Raw genomic sequence first — 8,741 nt, forward strand, 5'->3', positions numbered from 1 at the left:
TATATGTAGTATATATAGAACACATTACTATTATTATTATTATTATTATTTCTTTTGCTTCTTCAATTTTTTCCATAATCAACGAAACTCAAATTTTTAAGCCATTATTATCGTCTCCAAAAATATATAAGAGTACACAAAAGTACACAGATAACGAGTATGACTTTTTTTAATATTGTTGGCGACAATGACAACCATTTTTATCGTCTCAAAAAATACACAAATATACAGGAATAAACCATATTTATTAATAAGATTTTTTTCATTATAAATTAAAAAACTCATTATTTTTCCAATGAAAGTATGAATTATTTTTATGTACTCTTATATATTCTTATGTATTTTGGAAACAATAATAATGATTGTCATTGTCTATTGTAAAGTTTAAAAAATTTGAGTCAGTCAACTATTTTTTTAAATATTTGGAGTGAAGTTTGCAGTAAATTTGTCCTAAATCTAAAAAAAAGAATTATTTGAGAAATTAAAATTAAAAAAAAATTGTAAAATACCAACTAAATAGAAGCTAATGGTTTTTTTGGTCAAAGATCTAAACCAAAATCTGGTCGAAACCTAATACAAAAACTCAAAGCCCCCAACCCAATCCAGAAATCAAACATACGTTTCCCTCTTCATTTTTCCACAAAGCTAGACTCTTTATCTTCCATTACAGCAAGTTTTCCTCAGCAAGCCAAGCAGATGAACGGCCGCATCTTGACGCGAAAGAATTCCAAATCAGTGGATATATCTTCGACGCTCAAAGTTCCAAAATCAATGGACACAGTTATCGAAACGTCGGCTGTATCTTCGTCTTCGTCGGCAGCATCTTCATCTCCATCAACAAACATCCTCATTCCTCATCGTCTTCATCCCGCCGAAACTTTGGTGGTCTTTGGAGTTTCAAATCTTTCGTTTCTTTAAAGCTGTCCCTAATTGCCTTGAGGTCCTCGTTCGTCCATCGCCATGACCGCACATTCCTCGGTTTCATTTTCAACCCAAACTTATGAGTCTGGTTGACGCCAAAACCTGGGCCATCCTCTTTTGGGACCGAGGAGGCTAATGGTTAAAGCAACTCAAACTAAGAGAAAATTTGTTGTGTAGAATTAAGTGAAAATGAAGGATATTTAGTTTGCAGGTATACATGGCCCAGGTTGCTGAGGCCCAACTTGAGAGAGTGGACGATCCTTATTCATTCATCAAAAAAGTTGCAGTTTTGGCCAATAAATAGTGCTAGAAAAAAAAAAAAACTAGATGGTGTCCAGTGTAGGATCTCACTTTTCATTGCTCTCTCTCTTCTATTTAATTTTAGTCCCACTTATAAAATTAAAAGTGAGAGATCACACTAGTGTTAAAAAAAAATGGAAAAGATCCATTTCCCACCTGCACAAAAACTGTTTAAATACAAAGAAAATTTAGGTTAGTAGAATGGTTAGTTACTTAATTCATTTGTTTTTTTAAATAAGTGTTAGCAGTTTAAATCTTATTTTTTTTATATAATAACTCATTAATCAGTGGTAGACTTTTAAATAAAACTCAAATTTTTAATGGATTAATCATTAATTTGTCGAATTAAAAAATATCATAAATAACAAAAAAAAATTGTAAGAAGAGTCAACTTCATGACGGTCTTTTGTTGAGCAATTTTCTTAAAATTAGTTAGGTGAAAGTTGAAACTATGGAAAATTTATTTGGCATAACTCCAGAATTAATTTTATTTATTATAGCACTTTTAATTTTTTAATTAATTTAACATTAAAGTTTGTTCTATCTAACTTCAAAAATAACCTTTCATTGTAGAAGTATCCTATTTTCGGAGGATGTTATTCATTGATTTTATAAATTCACTGTAGAAGGCCAGAAGCTATTCATTAGTTGGAATATAATTACAAAGTAATAATCTTGTAACTCACTTGCTAGATAGTTAATAATAGAGATTTTATTTATAATGGTATAATATATATAATAAAGAAAACAGTTTTTTTTATGCTATGCCAGATAAATACAGCTACAACCTTTCGCGATGGCTCTAACATCCATTGGATGCATGCATCTTTATACCACTTTTCAATTCAGTTTTATTTATATTATTATGTTATACTGTATATAAAAACAATTTTTCAATCATGTTAATTTTATACATATAAAAACAATCATTAATTAGTTATTATTAGGGGTGAGCACGCGTAGCGGGTATCCAATTATCCGTCCGAAATCGAACCGAACTAATTAAATTGGTTCTAAAACTAATGAGTAATCGGGTTTAACTCGAACTAAACCGATGACCTTTATTAGTAATTGGTTCAGGTATCGGTTCTGGGGATGCAGAACCCGAACCAACTCGCGAACCCGATCATATATTAATTAAATAAAAAAATAAAAAAATATATATATATGACTTTTTCATTAGACAAAGATTATTCACTATTAATATGTTTAGATTTGAATGATTTTATTTTTTAATGTATTTGGTGTTTAAGATGTTTGGATTCATGGTTGTCAAACTCGCGAGTTAACTCGTAAACTCGTACGAGTTTACGAGTTTAGGTAGTAGAATCGAGTTAACTCGGACACAAACTCGTTTCTGGGTAGACTCGGGTAGACTCGGCTAGACTCGGACAGAATCGATCAAACTCGCGAGTTTGAGGGCGAGTCAGCGAGTTTGATTTAGGAGCCCATTTTCGCCAAAACGACGTCGTTTTGGGCCAAAAAAATGGGAAAGGGCTTCGTTCATGTAAGGAAACCCTAATCCCAAACGACCAAACCACACTAACACACAGAACAGAGAAACACTATCTTCTCCAAGACTCCAAGCCCTCACTCTCTTCTCCAAGCCCATCGTGCCGCCATCCACCATTGTCTGCGCCACCACGTCGGAGGCTGGACGGATCCCACGCCATCTTCTTCCTCGTGGTGCAGCACTGCCATCGTCGTTCATGTCCACTTCTCAGTCCTCACTTCGTTGGTGAAGCTGAAGGCTGACGACGACGCTGAAGGTTCCTCAACGCTTCACGGCACTTCTGTTCTTCCCCTCGTTCCTCACCTTTGGTTTGTGTTCCTCGCCCTCTGTTCTGCCTGAGCTGAAGGTTGCCTGAGCTGCCTCTCTTCTTCTTTGAGTTGTCAATGCACATGCCTCACATAGATGCAGATGCTAATCCATATAAGCATCAATTGTTGGTAGATAGTTAATGATTGGAAGGAAGCTAACATGAATTGTATTATATTACAATACTTAAAAGAAATGAGATAGTTTCAGCTAACATCAATTGTATTATATTTAATTTGTGGTTTAGTTTGTTTTTAATAGCTGTGTTGGTTATAAATTTATCAACTTTGATAGTGGACTAGTGGATAACTTGGCAATTGAATCCTGAAATATGAATTTGTTATTTATCATTTATTCATTTTATCAACTTTGATAACTTTGCAACTGAATCTGAATGTTGATTTAGGGACAAAAATACAAAATGTCTGATGAAGATGGTGAAGGTGATGATGTTGATGCCATGGAAGATGAAGATGTTGGAGGATTTCAGTTTTAGTCTTTTACTTTATTAGAACATTTAATTGTTGCTTTGTTATTTTTTTTTTTTGTTTTTTGGTTGTGTTATATGAAGTTTTGATTGTGTGATTGTGTGTTTTATGTTGAACTAGATGCATATTTGTGATTTGTGAAGGATTTGAATGTGTGATCTAGAGTACTTGTTATAATTGTAGTATTATGTTAATTTATTATGTTAAAATTGTTAAGTTTGAGTGCCTATATTTGAGTAAATATATATATTATACATGATATATATATTTTTTTATAAAAAATGTATAACAGGTAAATTCGTACGAATCTACGAGTCGAGTCTAGGTCAGCTCCACGATTTTACCTAGACTCGCGAGTTTGACAACCTTGTTTGGATTATTTCTATTGATGTTATATGTTTATTGTACTTATTGAATTTTTAAGATAAAAATTTGGTTTTTTCTATAAATTTTAAAGTCATCGGGTACCCAATTATCCGAACCGAACCAATCCGTTCTTAATCGGTTTGGTTTGGTTCAGGTTCATGTATAAAAAAACACAAATCCGAACTAAACTGAACCAATTAAATTTTGATCGGTTCAATTCTAATTTTATCATAAATCCAAACCAAACCGACCCGTGCTCACCCCTAGTTATTACGTATAAAAAAGACATATTTATTATTTTTAAAATATGTTTAAATTGGAATAAAAGTTAGATACTTTTGTATAAACAATTTTTATTTATAAAATGATATGCATAAAATTGCTTCATATTCTTCTTATTTTTATATCCAATTAAAGTTATCCTAAATGTAAGGAGTAGGGGTTGACTATGAGTCAACCTAACCTAAATTCATACAAGAAACTCATAAGACATAAAGTAATAAGTTGTGAAATCAACCACCATGATTGTGTGATCTTTAATTCATCAAATACCTTTTATTTATACATATATTACAGATATATAAAACCCCAAATTATATATGTATGTCTAAAAGTTTAAAACGTGTAGGTAAAGCCATAATTTCAAATCATTGTACACTATTTTATTCTCTATGTTGGCATTTTGTAGTAGCATAAGAAACTTCAAGTCTTCAATTTAATTATTTATTTAATTAAATTAATAATAATTAGTATGCTAATACCTTGCTTATTGGTTGTTTCTCCCTACAAAGCTACATAGGTGACACATGGCACAATTTAATAGGTAGATATTGAATAAATACTTAAATTTGATTCAAATTTCGAAGTCGAACTCAAATTGACTCTTAAAATTACAATTGACTCAATTCGGCCTCCAAAATTTACAATAATAACTTACGTTAGTTTTTGAGCTAATTTTCGTAAATAACGTGTTAATTTTGTATATTAACTTATTAAGATTTGGACTCTTCAACTAAATTTTATGTGATTAAGATCTACTAGACCTCGTAAAAGTTTGATTGGCTCCACAACATACATCCTTGTGAAAACGATAATAATAAATTCAATTTAAAGATTTTGCAACTCTGAAACTCTGAAGCAACAATCAAAGCAACAATCAAAATTTTGAAACTCTAATAAATTTTGATTACATAGAATTTGAGTGAGAAATTCAAATCACAATAAATTAATACATCAAATTAATACATTGTTAACAGATAATTCAATGATTAATATGAGTTATGATTATAAATTTTAGAATTTAATTTAAGTTTATTAAAATTTTAAAAATTAAATCTAATTTTAAATTTTGGAGACCAAATTAAATATTAATACGACGGAAATTGCTTCTAACAAAATGGGCCCCACATTTCCACACTCTTGTGTCTTGGGATTGTTAGGGTTTTCAATTGGAGCCGTTGATGGGCCTTCATTACCCTAATCGAGGTCCATTGTTCAAAAATTCCCCTACAAAGATTCTTCTTCCTAATGTAATTTAATTAATTAATTAATTAATTAAAATAACAAAGGGAGAAAGTTCCTATGATGGGGATGAATGAATTAATGGGGAAGCAACATGCCATTGGAATTGGAATATACAGGTATACACAGTAAACATCCCCCTCTATTTTGTTATAAACATGATCTTGTGTCATATTAAAATATTACTCTATCTAGATACAATAATATTTATATTCAATCAAAGTAACATGGATAAAATAATTAATTTGAATCGAAGCAATAAGAGTTGGCATAAAATTAAAAATACAATTGTATACTTTTACGGCACTAATACTAGAGAGATAATAATTTAAAATTATTTTATTTTATTTAATATATATAATTTTATATATATCACATTAATAATTATATATTTATTATTTATTTTAATAATAATTAAAAATTATAAAATAAAAAGTTAATATAAAACAAAATTACTTTATATTACTTTGAACTAATATTTTATTATCTCTCAAATGTTGTTACTACTGCAATTCATAAATTTATATTTGATTTTACTAAAGAAAAGAAAAAGAAAAAAAAAAGGGTCAACTAAGACCAGAGAAAGCCATTAAGCCAATAAAGTTATCTACACAAGTAAATTTTAATGACAATAATAAAGGTAGACGAGGAAAAGTGAATAAGAATCACAATTTCATTAAATAATAATAATAAAATAAGATTTCTAAATGATTATATCGTCTTCCCTAATAACACATTAATACCCTAGAAGGACACTCTTAAATTATTGACCTAATTGTGTCCGGTTTTAATTTGATACTGTATCTTTTTTTTAGCAATTAAAAAAAAAATTGGAAGAAAAGTAAAAAATTATAACAAGTTTTTAAGGAGAATATATATTGCACACCATATTTTTTATTTTTTAAATATTTTTTATTATAAAAAAAACCATTTTTATTTTTCATCTCACGCAAAGTTGGGAAGGTAGCTTATACAATTTTACAACAATTAAACACAACATCTTAGTGCACCGAAGACAGCAGCACTCTTATAATTATCATTTCACTAAAATTTACATTTCCTATAGGTTTTTATAAACTCTAATTAAGCTCCTTTTGAAAAAATAGCTTAAATAATAAATGTTTATATTAAAAGTAACTTATAAATAAGTTATTTTGTATTTGGGTTTTTAGTTCTAAAAGTACTTATTTTAAGAGAAAGATGATAAAAAGCTTTTTATTTGAGAGAAGTCATTTTTTTAATTTCTTCATAAACACTAAAATAGCTTTTTAAAAAACTGCAATTTGATTTTAAAAATTGTACCAGACATTAATACTATACATTTTCATAAGTTAAAAGTAAAAAAAAAAAAAAGTAACTTATCAACCCATCCAAACGGGATCTATATTTGTCAGATTTTAGTTTACGCATATTTCTTAGGTAGCGTTTGTTTTGAGGTACTGAGACAGAGACTGATAGACTGAAACTTAGTATCATGTTTGTTGGTTCAAAGACTGATACTAAAATTTCTGTTTCTGTCCCTAAAATTTTAGTATTTCAGTACCTCCAAAAAATAGGGACACAGGAGACTAAAATTTTTAGAAATGGAAATTAAAACTTTAATAACATTTTATACTTAAAATATCCTCATTTCAATTAATTAATTTTAATTTTACCTTTTGTACAAATTAAATTAGAGTTTCATTCCTATTTCAATTTCTGTCTTTCACTTTACACCAAACAAAATACTGAGATTTATTTCAATTTCTGTCTCTTAGTCTCAGTTTTTCTGTCTCTGTCTATCCACCAAACGCTACCTATAACTAACTTAAATTAATGGAGTGATAGATTAATTCAATCATTAAATTAAATAAAATAAAAATTTAATTTTTATCTTTTATATATAATAATTTATTGATGAATTTCAAATCCATAAATCAAACTCTCTTATCCACAAATTAAAAGCTTAATAAGAAGAGGAGGACATTGGTAGAGGCATGTCAAGGTGAGGTCCCATAATTGTGAAGAAATAGAGATAATAAAGGGCCGAAAGGGAGATTGTGGTTCCTTAGGAATGAAATCATGGGTGATGGTAATGAGAGAAGCATGCATGCATGGACATAGGTTTTGACAACAACAACAACAACAACATGGGACAACCTGTTTTTGATCCAACAAATCATTTTACTAATTCAAACTCTCTCCACTTTCCTATGTTTTTGTGTGTTTTTTACTCAAACCCCTCCCTCCCTCTACTCATTTTCAATTGCTCCTCTGGTCTCCACTCAAATAAAATTAATTATTATTACTCTCCACAACCCTTCTAAACATATCTTCCCTATTTATTTTGTATTCTTATCCACCTCCTTTGTATATGACACAAATTAAAGCATTAATTAATATTGCAATAATGTTATGTAAATGATCAATAATATTTAGAAGATAAAAAAAAAACAGTTTAAATTTGTCTTATATAATATTTATTAATTATCCCTATGATTAATAAATAATAAATAAAATAAAGGTTTAATTATTTTGTTGGTCTCTATAATTTTGTAAAATTTTTAATTAAATTCTTAAATATATATATATTTTTTAATTGAGTTCTTGCACCATTTTTTTAATTGGATCTCTATACTTTTTTTTCCTTTTATCTGGGTTTCTGTACTAATTTTTTTTAGTTGGGTTCCTATATAATTAAACCAATTACTATCAAGAGGGACTTAACTGGAAAAAAAATTGGTATAGGGACCCAATTAAAAAGAAAAAAAAATGTAGGGACCTACTTAAAAAATTTACAAAATTATAAGGACCAACAGAATAATTAAACCTAAAATAAATTTGGACTATTTTTTTTATTTCTCTAACATTATTTGCTTTGACAATCATAGATAATTATGTAGTAGTTTTTTTTTTAGAATAAAAAAAATAATTATTGAAGGCATAAACATACACCTTTTTTTTATATAATTGCCTTGTATAGTTATTTGTTCCAATTGTTTGTATAACAATAATATTGTTAGCATTATGTGCATAATTGATTTTATGTTCTTTTTGACAAATTAGGTTAATATTCACATAATTTGTTGAAAAGTAAAGTTATTGAGATTTAATATATAATACTAGCTATTTTCATGTAAGGGGGAAAAATAGGTTTCCTTGGGATATATAAGGTTGTTAATTGTAGGGTTATTGAATGCATTATTTCTTATGTAAAAAAGAAAAAAACTTTAAAAGATTATTAATGATATTTATTAAGAAGATCATCTACCCAACCAACAAGATCATTATAATTGTAGTAATGTTCTTCCCTGTCTATACAGCAAATAAAATTAAAGGGGTTATAT

Source organism: Arachis ipaensis, chromosome B03 (assembly GCF_000816755.2).
Source record: "Arachis ipaensis cultivar K30076 chromosome B03, Araip1.1, whole genome shotgun sequence".
In the NCBI taxonomy this organism is placed as follows: domain Eukaryota; kingdom Viridiplantae; phylum Streptophyta; class Magnoliopsida; order Fabales; family Fabaceae; genus Arachis; species Arachis ipaensis.